We start from the raw sequence: 18,046 nt of genomic DNA, 5'->3' as shown, positions 1-18,046 counted from the left end.
GGGTAAAATAGGGCTGAGACCTACTGAGCTGCATTCCCAGGAGGTTAGGCATTCTAAGTCACAGGGTGAAATAGGAGGTCAGCACAAGATACAGGTCATAAAGACCTTGCTGATAAAACAGGCTGCAGAAAAGAAGCTGGCTAAAACCCAAAACCAAGATGGCCACAAGAGTAACCTCTGGTTGTCCTCACTGTTCATCATATGCTAATTATAGTGCATTAGCATGCTAAAAGACACTCCCACCAGCACCTTGACAGTTTACAAACACCATGGCAATGTCAGGATTTACCCTATATGGTTTAAAATTCCTGGAACCCTCAGTTCCAGGAATTGCCCACCCCTTTTCCATGAATAATCCTCCCCTTGTTTGGCATATAATCAAGAAATAACCGTAAAAATGGCAACCAGCAGCCCTTGGGGCTGCTCTACCTGTGGAATAGCCATACTTTTATTCCTTTACTTTCTTAATAAACTTGCTTTCACTTTAGTCTCTGGACTTGCCTCAAATTCTTTCTTGCGCGAGATCCAAGAACCCTGTCTTGGGGTCTGGATCGGACTGCTTTCCAGTAACAAAAGGGAAAAGGCAAGCTGGGAACTGGGTCATGCAAACCTGCCTCCCATTTTGTTTCCTAAATAAGATGGCTACAAAGATGGAAAACTACATACCTCCCTCATGTTTTGCCCAAAAGGAAATTCCTTGTGGGCCCCAAGATCTTTACCCTAAAGCATTTCTGTTAAAGTTCACCATGGCAATGTAAATTGATAGCTTATCTTCACAAAACTGAAAGTCCTCCCTCTGCCTACCTGTGCAAAATGCATATCTTATTGTTTCTTCTGGCCTATTGACTATGTTATCTTGTGTAAAAATGCAGATTCACTGAGCCAGATAAAGGCATGAATGACTGTTTTCCCCTGCTCCCTTCTCACATGAAAATTAAGTATTTTTCAATATCCCACCCTTTTCCCTTTAAGTACTGAAGCCCTCAAAATCATCTTTGGAGAAACGCATAGACCTGTCTCCTGGGCATGCAACCTTAGCTTTGGCAAAGAAACCTCCTTAAATGATTGAGACTTGCCTTGGTATTTTCCTTGACTGACACCAGTTGGATGAGGTTTTTTTCTTCATAAATAGATATTAAAAGTTATCAAATACTTTTTGCTAAGTTTTTTTGAGATGATCATATGCTTTATCTCCTTCATTTTGTTTACATGATGAATGACAAAGAAATGTCCCTTTTTGAAATGGTTATTTTTGTTATTGCATTTTACCTCATTTAGTAGGTGATACGTACTTTCTTACTATTTTTTAGTGGTTATCTTACATATTACATATTTTCTCAATTTATTGATGTCTAATGCAAATCAGGACTTTCATCTCTTTCTGCAAAATGCAAGAACTTACAAGCTTTGTTTTACCTTTGTTCTCCTTTCCAACCTATATGCTTTGGTTTCAAGTATTTTAATTCTCTATGAGTAAAACTCACAGGCATTACTCATATTTTGGCCAATAAGTAGATTTGTCCATATATTCCTTTCTTTTAGTATTTCCTTTAGTGAACAAGTAATGTTGACAATTCTCTTAGTTTTTATTTGTGTGAACATGTCTGAGATGGTTTGGCTATGTCCTCAGCCAAAGTCTCGTCTTGAATTGTAATCCCCATAAATCCCACGTGTAAGGGGAGAGACTAGGCGGAGGTAGTTGAATCATGGGGGCAGTTTCCCCCACACTGTTCTTATAATAGTGAGTGAGTTCTCATAAGATGTGATGGTTTTATAAGTGTTTGGTAGTTCCTGCTGCATTCTGTTGCCTTGTGAAGAAGGTGCTTTGCTTCCCCTTTGCCTTCTGCCATGATTGTAAGTTTCCTGAGACCTCCCCAGCCATGCAGAACTGCCTTTCCTTTCTAAATTACCCAGTCTTGGGCAGTTCTTTATAGCAGGGTGAGAATGGACTAATGCATGTCTTTATTTCATTTTCATTTTACTTGTTATGCAATTCTTGCTTTGCAATTATTTTTTTCAGAAATTTGAAGATACATTTTTTTTTCCATTGAGAAGTCAGATTTTATATTACTGTTACTTTTTGAAAGTATTTTGTCATTTTTCTCTAGCTACTTTTAAGAATTTATCTTTATCTTTGGGTTTTAGCAATTTTACCATGCTGTGTGTAGGTGTAATTTTCTTATTTATTCTACTAACTATTTATATTGCTTCATGCATCTGTCGTTTAATATTTCTCATTTGTTTTGGAAAATTCTTAGCCATTATCATTTCAAATATTGCTTTTGCATATTCTCTCTCTCCTTCTAGGATTTTAATTATACTCAATCAATATTTTCTCTCTGTATTTTCTCTATTTTGCATAATTTCTCCTATATTTCCCATCTTCTTCTGTTTCTTACTTCATTCAGGATATTTTCTTCTGAGCTAACTTCCAGTTGATTAATTCTCTAATCAGTTGTATCAGATTTACTATTAAACTAATCTATTAATTTTTAGTATAAGCCAATTTCTTAAATACATGTCTCTATTTATGTCTCCTTTTGGTTCTGTTTCTCTGAAGAGCCCTGACGCATAAGCTTCTAGTTTCTGGCCTTATAATTGATTATTGTTTTGCTAGCTCTCAGATAGTTTGAAAAAGATGATTTTAATAATTTGTCCAGTTTTTAAAGTTGCTATTTCTCTTGGGTGTTTCATCTCAACTACCTAGGCCATCTTATCAGAGATAGAAGTTTTATTTCACTCTATTTTTTTTTTCTTAGACATCTGAGTTTCAGTTCTTCAAACCTTTCCTCCTGTAAAAGATTTTACCCCTAGAAGTAATTTTTAAGATACGCTATGGGAAATGTGAGAAACTAAATGTAGGAGAGAGTCTTGGTTTTCTACCTAACAAATATATTCCTTTTCTTGCTAATAAGACCTCAATTTTACTCTTGCAGCAATGTACTCACCCCAAGGCGATGAGATCTTAATTAACATAAGCCAAATAGAACAATCCTATTTCCTCTGACAGATAACCTAGATTTAGTCAATAGGATACATGAAGAAGTCTTCTGGGAAACTAGAATTATCCCTCATTCTTTACTACCACCATTAAAATACAGAGCCACGTGAGCTTATACCCTTTATGCTCCAATCCACTTTCTTGCTTTTTGAGATACTGTTTTGTGAGGTTGGGGTACAAGAGTTGCTGAAGCTAGCTTGTAATAATGAGGCGGGAAATCAACAACACATGAATGTCAATAGAGCAGAAAAGCCGCTTAAACCAAAGTTCTTGTTGACATTGTGAATCTGCTGTACCAACCCTTAAATCCCCCAACCCTGGATTTCTTGATTTTTAAGATAATGAATCCTCATTATTGTCACTTTTAATCAGAAATTCTGTTACTTGCAGCAAAACATAAGCAATGGATAACAGTAAACTTCAAATTTCAATATTAATGTTTTTAAGGTACGTATATTACCTCTCTGTCTGGGCCAGTCACCCACATTTTGTGCAGACATCCTATGGCAGAGCTCTGAAGGTTTCTATTCTCAAGAAACAAGTCTGTCTTTGTTCCTTCACACTTACTGAACTTTCCTTTCTCTTCTGTCCATTCTCTCTCTGTCTTCAATTCTAAAACTGTCAACTTAGTTCTCTCCTGAGTTGAGTACCATTATACTTCTGTCAAATTCTGGGCAAATGTCTCCCTTGTATGTCAAGGAGGTTTTATTCCTTCCACTCTGGATGAGTACACTGTCCCTCTTCAAATATCTCAGAGGCATCTGATCTTTTGACTGAAACAGGGCCTTACTGTAGTAACTAGCCACACTGACCTCCTTTAACTTTGAGACCTGAGAGAGGAAAGGATTCTGCATGTAGGAATGATTTCCGCTGTTATTCCTGCTGCTCCTATGTGAGAAATACTGAAGATATGAATAAAAATGCTTAAGATTGCATAACAGAGTGAAATTAGGTGTATGTTCACTCTTTTGTTTACATCTACTAGGCAGGGCTTTGCTTTTGCTTAAAAAAAGACAGTAAAGCTGCCTTTTATTCTGAGTTTTTTCACGTAGTGGGGTAGGAGAGCTGGGGCTGAAGGGAGCACAGCTGTGGGGTTGTGATTCTTTCACTTTCAGAGTGAGAAACCCTCATTCCCTGAATGAGCTTTGTACATTGATTTTTAAACAGTGCATGAGGACTCCTCAGTTGACCCTGTGAAGAAGCCTGGGGGAGAATTCAAGATGTGGACAGTGACTGCTGGCACCAGCCCAGATACAAGAGGGACAATTTACTTCAATATGTGTAGGGAATGTTCCTCAAATTATCTTGTTAAAAATCTGTCATTCTCCCTCTTGGGCTGACAGTTGATAAAGAGTTTAATGAATATGCATTTTGATAGACAGACAACCTCTTCTTCATTTGCTGGATTTGTCCTTCATCAGATGAAGTCTAGACAAAGGACCCTTGTCATCATTCTGTGTCTGTTTGGCCAGAGAAGCAATCTGAATTAATGTTCCAGCTGACCCATCTACAGAGGCCGTAGGCCAGACTCTGTAGATAGGAGAGAAGGATGCTGGCTATTAGCATTTAGAGTTTCCTGATACACACTTCTGGGCTGCGGGGCTGGCCTTAGGCAGATTTGTTAAGTAGGTAGCGTATTATCCCCAACACATGTGTGGAGTATCCACTTAAAATTCTGAGGCAGAACTCCTGATCTGTCCCTAGATCTGCTCCTCTCTCAGTGTTCTGATTTCACTTAGTGGCTACTTCATTCTTCTAGTAGCTCAGGCTAAACACTTTGCTATAGTCCTTGACTCCACTCTTTCTCTCCCACGCCACATCTAACCTACCAGAAAATTCTATTGGCTCTATGTTCAAATGTATTCAGAATGTGACTGCTATTACTCTGGTCTGAGCAATCACGTCTGCCTTGATTAGTTTAAAGTCATCCTGAATTACCTTCCTGCTTCCACCCTTGCCCTAGTTCAAACTATTCCCAAAGCAACAGATTTGCACTTAAAAATACAAGTCAACACAGGTTGCTCCTTTGTTCAATCCTCCAGTTACCTCTCCAAGCTCATCTCTTACCATCCTCCTGCTCGCTCTGCCTCAGCACTGTAGCCTTCTTACTGTTCCTCCAACAGTCTCAAAGTTCTGTCTTCCCAGGATATTTGCATGTGTTCCCTTTGCTTGGAATGCTCTTCTCATAGATATCACCAGATATCACCACCCCCTTGATCTTTTCTCTTATGTCACCTTCCAACTGATGCCTTTCCTGACCTGTTATCTAAAATTTACTTCCCTCAGTATCATCCTCCTTTCTGCTTAATTTTTCCCCGTAGCACTTACCATCTTATAATGTTTTACTAATTTATTGTTTGTTGCTGTGTTCTTCCAGTAGAATATATGGTTGATGAGGTGGTTTTGATATAGATAGGAGACAGGGAAATACTGGGTATAAGAGAGGGGTTCCCTGGCAAAGGCCCCAACCTCGAGCCTGGCAACCTGCAGCCCTAAATGGGAACCGGCATTTCTGTTTTTTGTGCCCAAAAGTTGCGTTTTGGCCTGCCACACACCCCTGTCCTGTACCCATATAAATACCAAACCCCAGGTTCCATTAGTAGACAAACAGAAGAGCAGAAGAGCAGCAGAATGGCATGGCGGAGAAGGAGAGAAGAGGCTGGGGACAGTCAGAGAGGAGACTGGCCACTGGATGGCCAAACTCCAGGGGAAGATTATCTTCCCACTCCATCCCTTTTCCAGTTCCCCATCCTTCCTGCTGAGAGCCACCTCCACCACTCAATAAAACTCCCACATTCATCCTTCAAGTCTGCATGCAACCTGATTCTTCCTGGTCTCCGGACAAGAACCCAGGTACCAAGAGGGCACTGAGCTGGTTAACACTTAAGCCATCTGCAGATGGCAGAGCTAAAAGAGCACTGTAGCATGTCCACTGGGGCTTAAGGAGTCATAGGCACCCACCCCTAAACTCAACCTGGCTCTTGCACTTGCCCGTCTGCATGCTCCCCCTCCTGTAAGGGGTTTGAGCATGCACAGCAGCCGAACAGACAAGCCACACCCCTGTTGCACTTCCTGCAAGTGGGGTTGGGGAACTCTCCAGTTTCAGTTTCATCTGTTTTATTCACTGAGATATCATCTGCATCTACAATAGTGTGTGGAACATAAATAAAATGTTCTGATGTTCTTAAGCAGGGGTCAATATACAATGACCCATGGGCCAGCCTCCTGTTTTTGTAACTAAATGTGTATTGGAATATAGTCACACCCATTATTTTACAATTGTTTATGGCTTCTTTTGAGCTACAATGGCAGAAACTGTGTAGTCTACAGGCCTAAAGTATTTACCATTTGACTCTTTAATAAAATGTTTGCCAAATCCTGTTCTTAAGGATTTTACAGTGTAGTAAGGGCAAGAGGACTAGTAACTTTTGGAAAACAGTTCTCCATGGGTATCAAATTTCTGCATGTCTCTTGAGCAGAGGCACTGATTGTCTTTTTTCAGATATATCTTTTTAAGGAAGTTTGTATGGCCAACAGCCTTGGAAGAGAAAGATAATATGTCCCTCCAAAGGAAAGGGCAAGGGTGCTTACTGACCATTATAAAACCTTCAGGTTCCTTAGGCTCAGGATTTCTCTTCTGTAGTATAACCCACTGTGTGTGCAGATCTCACATGACCTTCTGCGTCATCTTACAGGAACTGGGGCTTTGGGAACCAGTATAAGAAAATGCTGATGTTCTGATTACTGCTTTTGTGGTGAGGGAATAACACTTTGTCTCTAACCTGTGAATCTCTTGCCTTTTGCCAATATCTGACAAACTGTGGCAGGCTAACTTCCTGGCTTACAAGCTGGGTAAAATCTTTGACTTTTCACCATTCTTGACAGTACCTTAAAAATATAGGGAGAATGCAAACTGGTGGATGTTCAACCCTCAGGTTTGACTGGGGAGGAAAGACTTGATAAAGGGCGTTTTATAGGAGACAAGGGAATGCAGAAGACAAAGCAAGTTAAAAGAAAGCAGGCAAGTTGATAGAACATGTTCCCTGAGGATATAGGAGGAAAGAGGCCCAAGAGTATATGTAGGGGAATAGCTGTAGTTACAAAAGAGGGCCATTTATTCCACCCTTAATGGAGGCTTGAAGAGAAAAAGATGAGTGAGGCTGGGCATGGTGGCTCATGCATGTAATCCCAGCACTTTGGGAGGCCAAGGTGGGTGGATCACCAGAGGTCGGGAGTTCAAGATCAGCCTGACCAACATAAAAAAACCCTGTCTCTACTAAAAACACAAAATTAGCTGGTCGTGGTGGCGCATGCCTGTAATCCCAGCTATGAGGGAGGCTGAGGCAGGAGAATCGCTTGAACCCAGGAGGTAGAAGTTGTGGTGAGCCGAGATCGCGCCATTGCACTCCAGCCTGGGCAACAAGAGCGAAACTCCGTCTCAAAAAAAAAAAAAAAAAAAAAAGGATGGGTGGACCGGATACTAAAGGGAAGATTAAGACTTAAGTAAGCAGGCAGGAAAAGAGGATATTTCAGGAAAAGAACTAAGGAAGATGGAGACAGGGATGGTTCCAAGTTCTCTGGGGCTTTAAATAGCACACTAAAACATGTGAAGTTTGTTTATTTTATAGGTGACATAGAATTGCCAGAGCCTTGAAAATAGAAGACAAAGCAAAATGGTATTTTAGAAAGATTAGTCTAGCCAATGTTCAAGATGGTTTGAGGTGAGCAGAGTCTAGAATGGAGAGATTAGGTAGGAGATATTTTAAAAATATATGGTATATACCTAAGTATTTTTGGCAGGTTAAAATCATAAAGAATACAAAATAAACGCATAAAAAACTGTGTATCCACAACCCACCTGAAGAAATAAGACATTATAAATACAATTGAAATCCTCTGTGTACCCCTCTTTAGGCATAGTGTCCTTCTTTTCCCCCAGTGCTTGTCCCCTGCTGAGTAACTGTTATCACAATTGTGGTATTTATGAATTACACACTTTAAAAAAATACTTTTACAGTCTGGGTGCAGTGGCTCATGCCTGTAATCTGAGCACTTTGGAAGGCCGAGACAGGAGGACTGCTTGAGCCCAAAAGTTTGAGACCAGCCTGGGCAACATAGTGAAACCTCCTCTCTACAAAAAATACAAAACGTAGCCAGGTATGGTGGCATGCACCTGTAGTCCCAGCTACTTGGGAGGCTGAGATGGGAGGATCATCTGGCCTGGGGAGGTGGAGGCTGCAGTGAGCTGTGATCATGCCATTGTACTCCAGCTTGGGAAACAGAGTGAGACCCTATCTCAAAAAAATAAATAAATAAATAAATAAATAAATAAAAACTTTTAGTAAATTGTTTTACTAAACAATGATATTATCATTTGCATGTTTAAAAATATTTATCAAAAGAATATCGTGTTAAATACATTATAGTAATGTTGCGAGGTTTTTTTGCAAGTTTTTTCTTTTATTATTATACTTTAAGTTCTAGGGTACATGTGCACAACCTGCAGGTTTGTTACATAGGTATACATGTGCCATGTTGGTTTGCTGCACTCATCAACTCATCATTTATATTAGGTATTTCTCCTAATGCTATCCCTCCCCCAGTTCCCAACCCCCAACCAGGCCCTGGTGTGTGATGTTCCCCTCCCTGTGTCCAAGTGTTCTCATTGTTCAGTTCCCACCTATGAGAGAGAACATGCGGTGTTTGGTTTTCTGTCTTGGTGATAGTTTGCTGAGAATGATGGTTTCCAGCTTCATCCATGTCCCTGCAAAGGACATAAACTCGTACGTTTTTATGGCTGCATAGTATTCCATGGTGTGTATGTGCCACATTTTCTTTATCCATTCTATCATTGATGGACATTTAGGTTGGTTCCAAGTCTTTGCTATTGTGAATAGTGCTGCAATAAACATACATGTGCATGTGTCTTTATAGTAGCATGATTTATAATCCTCTGGGTATATACCCAGTAATGGGATCACTGGGTCAAATGGTATTTCTAGTTCTAGATCCTTAAGGAATCGCCACACTGCCTTCTGCAGTGGTTGAACTAACTTACACTCCCACCAACAGTGTAAAAGCATTCCTATTTCTCCACATCCTCTCCAGCATTTGTTGTTTTCTGACTTTTTAATGATCACCATCCTAACTGGTGTGAGATGGTATCTCATTGTGGTTTTGATTTGCATTTTTCTGATGACCAACGATGATGAGCATTTTTTCATGTGTCTGTTGGCTGCATAAATGTCTTCTTTTGAGAAGTGTCTGTTCATATCCTTTGCCCACTTTTTGATGGGGTTGTTTTTTTCTTGTAAATTTGTTTAAGTTCTTTGTAGATTCTGGATATTACCACTTTTTTTCTTGTAAATTTGTTTAAGTTCTTTGTAGATTCTGCATATTAGTCAGATGGGTAGACTGCAAAATTTTTCTCCCATTCTGTAGGTTGCCTGTTCACTCTGATGGTAGTTTCTTTTGCCGTGCAGGAACTCTTGAGTTTAATTAGATCCCATTTGTCTATTTTGGCTTTTGTTGCCATTGCTTTTGGTGTTTTAGACATGAAATCCTTGCCCATGCCTATGTCCTGAATGGTATTGCCTAGGTTTTCTTCTAGGGTTTTTATGGTTTTAGGTCTAACATTTAAGTCTTTAATCCATCTTGAATTAATTTTTGTATAAGGTGTAAGGAAGGGATGCAGTTTCAGCTTTCTACAATGGCTAGCCAGTTTTCCCAGCACCATTTATTAAATAGGGATTCCTTTCCCTATTTCTTGTTTTTGTCAGTTTTGTCAAAAATCAGATGGTTGTAGATGTGTGGTATTATTTCTGAGGCCTCTGTTCTGTTCCATTGGTCTATACATCTGTTATGGTACCAGTAACATGCTGCTTTGGTTACTGTAGCCTTGTAGTATAGTTTGAAGTCAGGTAGCATGATGCCTCCAGCTTTGTTCTTTTGGCTTAGAATTGTCTTGTCTATGTGAGCTCTTTTTTGGTTCCATATGAACTTTAAAGTACTTTTTTCCAATTCTGTGAAGAAAGTCATTGGAAGCTTGATGAGGATGGCATTGAATCTATAAATTACCTTGGGCAGTATGGCCATTTTCATGATATTGATTCTTCCTATCCAGGAGCATGGAATTTTCTTCTATTTGTTTGTGTCCTCTTTTATTTCATTGAGCAGTGGTTTGTAGTTCTCCTTGAAGAGGTCCTTCACATCCCTTGTAAGTTGGATTCCTAGGTATTTATTCTCTTTGCAGCTATTGTGAATGGGAGTTCACTCATGATTTGGCTCTCTGTTTGTCTGTTATTTGTGTATAGGAATGCTTGTGATTTTGGCACCTTGATTTTGTATCCTGAGACTTTGCTGGAGTTGCTTATCAGCTTAAGGAGTTTTTGGGCTGAGATGATGGGGTTTTCTAAATAGACAATCATGTCATCTGCAAGCAGGGACAATTTGACTTCCTCTTTTTCTAATTGAATACACTTCATTTCTTTCTCTTCCCTGATTTCCCTGGCCAGAACTTCCAACACTATGTTGAATAGGAGTGGTGAGAGAGGGCATCCTTGTCTTGTATCAGTTTTCAAAGGGAATGCATCTAGTTTTTGCCCATTCAGTATGATATTGGCTGTGGGTTTGTCATAGATAGCTCTTATTATTTTGAGATACGTTTCATCAGTACCTAATTTATTGAGAGTTTTTAGCAAGAAGGGGTGTTGAATTTTGTCGACGGCCTTTTCTGCACCTATTAAGGTAATCATGTTGTTTTTGTAGTTGGTTCTGTTTATGTGATAGATTATGTTTATTTATTTGCATATGTTGAACCAGCCTTGCATCCCAGGGATGAAGCCAACTTGAGCATGGTGAATAAGCTTTTTGATGTGCTGCTGGATTCGGTTTGCCGGTATTTTACTGAGGATTTTTGCATCAATGTTCATCAGGGATATGGGTCTAAAACTCTCTTTTTTGTTGTGCCTTTGCCAGGCTTTGGTATCAGGATGATGCTGGCCTCATAAAATGAGTTAGGAATGATTCCTTCTTTTTCTATTGAGTGGAATAGTTTCAGAAGGAATGGTACCAGCTCCTCTTTGTACCTCTGGTAGAATTCAGCTGTGAATTCGTCTGGTCCTGGACTTTTTTTGGTTGGTAGGCTATTAATTATTGCCTCAATTTCAGAGTCTCTTACTGGTCTATTCAAAGATTCAACTTCTTCCTGGTTTAGTCTTGGGAGGGTGTGTGTGTCGTGGAATTTATCCATTTCTTCTAGATTTTCTAGTTTATTTGCCTAGAGGTGTTTATAGTATTCTCTGATGGTAGTTTGTATTTCTGTGGGGTCAGTGGTGATTCTCGTTTATCATTTTTTATTGTGTCTATTTGATTCTTCTCTTTTCTTCTGTATTAGTCTTGCTAGCAGTCTATCAATTTTGTTGATCTTTTCAAAAAACTAGTTCCTGGATTCATTGGTTTTTTGAAGGGTTTTTTGTGTCTCTATCTCCTTCAGTTTGGCTCCGATCTTAGTTATTTCTTGCCTTCTGCTAGCTTTTGAATTTGTTTGCCCTTGCTTCTCTAGTTCTTTTAATGGTGATGTGAGGGTGTCAATTTTAGATCTTTCCTGCTTTCTCTTGTGGGCATTTAGTGCTACAAATTTCCCTCTACACGCTGCTTTAAATGTGTCCCAGAGATTCTGATATGTTGTGTCTTTGTTCTCTTTGGTTTCAAAGAACATCTTTATTTCTGTCTTCATTTCTTTATTTACCCAGTAGTCATTCAGGAGCAGGTTGTTCAGTTTCCATGCAGTTGTGTGGTTTTGAGTGAGTTTATTCGTCCTGAGTTCGAATTTGATTGCACTGTGATCTGAGAGACAGTTTGTTGTGATTTCTATTCTTTTACATTTGCTGAGGAGTGCTTTACTTCCAATTATATGGTTAATTTTAGAATAAGTGCAGTGTGGTGCTGAGAAGAATGTATATTCTGATGATTGATGATTTGGGGTGGAGAGTTCTGTAGATGTCTATTAGGTCTGCTTGGTGCAGAGCTGAGTTCAAGTCCTGGATATCCTTGTTAACCTTCTGTCTCATTGATCTGTCTAATGTTGACAGTGGGGTGTTAAAATCTCCCATTATTATTTTGTGGGAGTCTAAGTCTGTTTGTAGGTCTCTAAGGACTTGTTTTATGAATATGGGTGCTCCTGTATTGGGTGCCTATATATTTAGGATAATTAGCTCTTCTTGTTGAATTGATACCTTTACCATTATGCAATGGCCTTCTTTGTCTCTTTTGATCTCTGTTGGTTTAAAGTCTGTTTTATCAGAGACTAGGATTGCCACCCCTACTTTTTTCTTGCTTTCCATTTGCTTGGTAGCTCTTCTTCCATCCCTTTATTTTGAAGCTATGTGTGTCTCTGCATGTGAGATGGGTCTCCTGATACAGCACACTGATGGGTCTTGACTCTTTATCCAATTTGTCAGTCTGTGTCTTTTAATTGGGGCATTTAGCCCATTCCATTTGCGTTTAAGGTTAATATTGTTATGTGTGAATTTGATCCTGTCATTATGAAGTTAGCTGATTATTTTGGCCATTAATTGATGCAGTTTCTTCATAGCATCGATGGTCTTTACTATTTGGCATATTTTTGCAGTGGCTGGTACTGGTTGTTCCTTTCCATGTTTAGTGCTTCCTTCAGGAGTTCTTGTAAGTCAGGCCTGGTGGTGACAAAATCTCTCAGCATTTGCTTGTCTATAAAGGATTTTATTTCTCCTTCACTTATGAAGCTTAGTTTGACTGGATATGAGATTCTGAGTTGAAAATTCTTTTCTTTAAGAATGTTGAATATTGGCCCCCACTCTCTTTTGGCTTGTAGGGTTTCTGCCAAGAGATCCACTGTTAGTCTGATGGGCTTCCCTTTGTGGGTAACCCGACCTTCCTCTCTGGCTGCCCTTAACATTTTTTCCTTCATTCCAATCTTGATGAATCTGACAATAATGTGTCTTGGAGTTGCTCTTCTCAAGGAGTATCTTTGTGGTGTTCTCTGTATTTCCTGAATTTGAATGTGGGCCTGTCTTGCTAGGTTGGGGAAGTTCTCTTGGATAATATCCTGAAGAGTGTTTTCCAACTTGGTTCCATTCTCCCCATCACTTTCAGGTACACCAATCAAACATAGTTTTGGTCTTTTCACATAGTCCCGTGTTTCTTGGAGGCTTTGTTCATTTCTTTTTACTCTTTTTCCTCTAAACTTGTCTTCTTGTTTTATTTCATGAATTTGATCTTCAGTCATTGATATTCCTTCTTCCACTTGATCAAATCGGCTACTGAAGCTTGTGCATGCATCACGAAGTTCTCGTGCCATGGTTTTCAGCTCCATCAGGCCATTTAACGTCTTCTCTACACTGTTTATTCTAGTTAGCCATTCATCTAACATTTTGTCAAGGTTTTTAGCTTCCTTGTGATGGGTTAGAACATGCTCCTTTAGCTTGGAGGAGTTTGTTATTACGAACCTTCTGAAGCCTACTTCTGTCAACTCATCAAAGTCATTCTCCATTCAGCTTTGTTCCATTGCTGGTGAGGAGCTGTGATTCTTTTGAGGAGAAGTGGTGCTCTGGTTTTTAGAATTTTCAGCTCTTCTGCTCTGGTTTCTCCCCATCTTTGTGGTTTTATCTACCTTTGGTCTTTGATGTTGGTGACCTACAGATGGGGTTTTGGTGTGGATGTCCTTTTTTCGATGTTGATGCTATTCCTTTCTAATTGTTAGTTTCCCTTCTAACAGTCAGGACCCTCAGCTGCAGGTCTGTTGGAGTTTGCTGGAGGTCCACTCCAGACCCTGTTTGCCTGGATATCAACAGCGGAGGCTGCAGAACAGCAAATATTGCAGAACAGGAAATATTGTTGCCTGGTCCTTCCTCTGGAAGCTTCATCCCAGAGGGGAAGCTGCCTATATGAGGTGTCTGTTGGCCACTACTGGGAGGTGTCTCCCAGTTAGGCTACATGGGGATCAAGGACCCACTTGAGGAGGCAGTCTGTCTGTTCTCAGAGCTCAAACATCATGCCAGGAGAACCACTGCTTTCTTCAGAGCTGTCAGGCAGGGACGTTTAAGTCTGCAGAAGTTTCTGCTGCCTTTTGTTCAGCTATGCCCTGCCCACAGAGGTGGAGTCTATATAGGCAGTAGGCCTTGCTGAGCTATGGTGTGCTCTGCCCAGTTCAAGCTTCCTGGCTACTTTGTTTACCTACTCAAGCCTCAGCAATGGCGGATGCCTCTCCCCCTGCCAGGCTGCCGCCTCGCAGGTAGATCTCAGACCTCGCAGGTCGATCTCAGACTAGCAGTGAGCAAGGCTCCGTTGGCATTGAACCTACAGAGCTAGGCATGGGAGAAAATCTCCTGGTCTGCCGGTTGCTAAGACTGTGAGAAAAGTGCAGTATTTGGGTGGAAGTGTCCTGTTTTTCCAGGTACAGTCTGTCATGGCTTCTCTTGTCTAGGAAAAGGAAATCCTCCAACCCCTTGTGCTTCCTGGGTAAGGCAATGCCCCGCCCTGCTTCAGCTCATCCGCCATGGGCTGCACCCACTGTCCAACCAGTCCCAATTAGATGAACCAGGTACCTCAGTTGGAAATGCAGATATCACCCATCTTCTGAGTTGATCACACTGGGATCTGCAGACCAGAGCTGTTCCTATTCAGCCATCTTGGAATGGGATCAAAGTTGCTGTTTTAACTCTTTTTTTTTTTTAATTGAGATGGAGCCTTGCTCTGTTGCCTAGGCTGGAGTGCAGTGGCACTGGTGTGAACATAGCTCACTACAACCTCCACCTCCTGGTTTCAAGCGATTCTCCTGCCTCAACCTCCCTAGTTGCTGGAATTACAGGTGCCTGCCATCATTTGCAGCTAATTTTTGTATTTTAAGTAGAGGTGGGGTTTTGCCATGTTGGCCAGGCAGATCTCAAACTCCTGATCTCAGGTGATCTGCCCACTTTGGCCTCCCCAAGTGCTGGGATTACTGGCTTGAGCCACCGCATCTGGTCTTAGCTCATATTTCATTGTGAAAATCATGCATGTTAATATATAGAGATTAAGTTTATTCATTTTCTAATGTTGTATACTATTTCACTCTATACATATACCAGAATTCATTTATCAGTTCTCTCGTTGATGCACACATACATGTTTTCCTGGTTTTTGCTCTTCCAATCAATGCTTTAGTGAAAATTCTTGTCATTTTTTTTTTTGCATGTGTCTGAGAATTCTTAAGGGCATATACTTAGGAATAAAATTTTTGGGTTATAAGTTATCTAAATAGGAAGAATACTGGAATAATCTAGATAATAAGTACCTGGATCATCTAGTAGATCTGGATAATGGGAAAGAACAAAAGATTAGTAAGAAATATTGGATAACAATTGAGTTTTCACAGGATGCGAGGAGAGATAAAGAAGTAAGATTTAAGAATGACACTGAGGTTATACGGCAGGGAATGGCTCAGAAAATGATGCTACCTCAGACAGAAATGAGAATGTATTGTAGGGGCAAAAAGGTTCCTCACCCATTGCAAGGGTCATGCCTGATATTCCCATAACAAAAAACAGGCTAGCAAGTGAATAGCATAACAAATTTATTTTACGAAGTTTTGTATGACATGGGAGCCTTCAGAAATGAAGACCCAAAGACCCAGGGAAAACTGTGTTTTGTCTGATGAAAGAAGAGGTTGGTTGTAGGGAAACACAATGCAAAAAAAAAAAAAAGTATTACCTAGTGATAATAAAACTGGGGTGAACTTAGCAAAGCCTCTTTGTTTAGATTTCTTTTGGCCTTTCTGTGTGGTATTCCTTTTCCCTGGGTATGGGGTAGGATCTTTCTGGAATGAGGGTCTTATGACCCACTTTCAGGAGTGATAGAGCAGAAAGTGACCTCTAGGTTTTGTGGCTTTCTTTGAGGGGAGTAGAATTGCAGTTTCTATGACCTGCTGTGGGAAAGAGGAATTCTGGTTTCTATGTTTCACTTTGGAGGAGAGGCCAGGAGACAGAAGGGCAGGAGAAGGACAGAATGACCTTGCTTCTGAGACCCTCCAATGGTCTTAAGTTCATAGTACTCAGTATGTTAAGGCACCATACTTCAGGGTATTGTGTACTGAGCCCTGATATGATGGAAAAGTGCTTACCTGAGGAAATATATTTAAGGTATGTCTGTGGGGTGGTGATGGGAATTGCAATTTAGACAATTTAGAATTCCAGCAAATTATTTAATATTTTAAATGAAATCTTGAGAGAAACAAATAGTATCAGAGATGTAAATTATATACTGTTTTCATGGACGTTGTGGTTGAGACAATTTAAAATGAGGGGACCTAAATAAGAGAAGGTTGGCAGAACAAGAAAAGGTCAAGAGAGCAGTGCCAGCAGAGTTCTGGGGCAGACGACATTATTGCCCACTATTATTCAAGTTGGTTTCCTTCTAGGAGAGTCCTCACCCATTGCCATGTGACTTTGTGTGCCTCCTGTGGGAGGAGTATGCTTCCCAGCCTCATAGATTTTGGGTTTGGATGCAGGATATACTTTGGCTAATTAAAGGCACGAGAGCAAAGGTGAGGAATGAAATAGCTAAACAGAAAAGTGGGAGCTGCTTCTTTGCTTAGATCCCAGAGAAGAAGACACAAGGGCAGGGCCCCAGCTTTCAGCAGAGCTACAACCAACCTGCAGTCTAGTCAAGCAAATTTGCAAGTAGTTAAGAATTGAGTGGTTAAAGTTAACATTGATTATGGCCTAATTGCTTAAGAATTCTAGTGGTAAAACAAAGAAGTGAGAAGTGTGGTAGAAACCTCCAAAGCTCACCCATATCCAATTCTCTTCTTTTTCCCCAGAGAGAATCTTTGACCATGGAGGTGCTTTTGCCAGTAAAATTTCTGCAAATGTGACATGTATCAGTGTTGGGCAGAGCTTGTGTGCAAATCTCCATCCTTCTCTACCCCTCTTGTGCTAGCCATGGAGGATGTATGCATTAGATGTACAATTATAGTATGGTTGTATAAAGAATATAAAGGGTACAATTATACATCTAATGCATACATCCTCCCCTAGCCATGGAGGATGTATGCATTAGATGGGATTTTGAGTTGCCACATAGAGATATTTGTTCTGGAGAGTCACCTGCCCTGTGGTACACCTAATATGAGCACTAAATGAAGCCTTGTTGTTTCCTCTGAGATGGTGATGTTATTGCAGCAAAGCCTAGCATATCTTGACCAGATGGCATGTTATGTTGAAGCAGCAACATGATTCAGTGAAACTAAGATTGTTTGAGGATAAAAACAAAAACCCCTAAAGAAAAGGAAAAGATGTCAGAAGGGGTAAACAAATGAAGTAAGATAGCAGAAGAAAGGAGACGGGATAGAAAAGTAGATTAATAGGAAAAATGAAAGTCATCTCTTCCTCAAGGTTATGAGTGGATTCCCATGGTATAGGGCAATCTATTTATTTTGGTGAGGGTTGTGAATTTTCCTAAAGAGTTGAGCTAAGAAGATGAAAATTTTACCAAAAGGAACATTTTTACTTAAAAATAACAAAATTCTCATTGAAGGTGAAGGAGAATTTATTGCCCATGGAGCATATCACAGAAAAGGTGACATTGGCCTCAAGGACAATTGGATCCATGGTCTGTGATGTTGTCAGGGCCCTGTCTCTACCTCTGTGTCACTTCTCAGCTTTTCTCACATATTGAGTTTATTTTTTCTTAATATAGACAAGTTTTTTTCCCCCATATGACAGGAAACATGGCCACTTGCAGCCCTGAACTCATTGCCCAGCAGTTCTGCCATCAAAGAGGAAAAATATGATTTCTGCTCCTTTAATCCAGAAATGTCCTGAAGCAGAAATCTGCATGGTTATGCATCTATCCCAGGCCAATCTCAGTTGCCAGACAGTTGGACAATGTAGGGGAAAAAGGATTTCTTACCTATTGCAGAAACCGTAATGCTCATGGCTAAGACTGGTGTAATAAAAGACAGATTAACAAGAGAAGAGCATGTACATTTATTTGTTGTACATGACATGGGAAACTTCAGAAAAGAAG

The 18,046-nt window shown here is 40.2% G+C and overlaps 1 long non-coding RNA gene across 1 annotated transcript in view; it reads left to right on the top strand.

Moving 5' to 3' along the window:
• The window catches only part of LOC129532756 (uncharacterized), a 191,052-nt gene that overhangs the window by 168,067 nt on the left and 4,939 nt on the right, over window positions 1-18,046 (top strand). The gene's annotated exons all lie outside the window — the stretch shown is intronic.

Source organism: Gorilla gorilla, chromosome 2, assembly GCF_029281585.2.
Source record: "Gorilla gorilla gorilla isolate KB3781 chromosome 2, NHGRI_mGorGor1-v2.1_pri, whole genome shotgun sequence".
Classification (NCBI taxonomy): domain Eukaryota; kingdom Metazoa; phylum Chordata; class Mammalia; order Primates; family Hominidae; genus Gorilla; species Gorilla gorilla.
The sequence above is the reverse complement of the archived record's forward strand: the minus strand, read 5'-3'. Positions and strand labels throughout refer to the sequence as shown.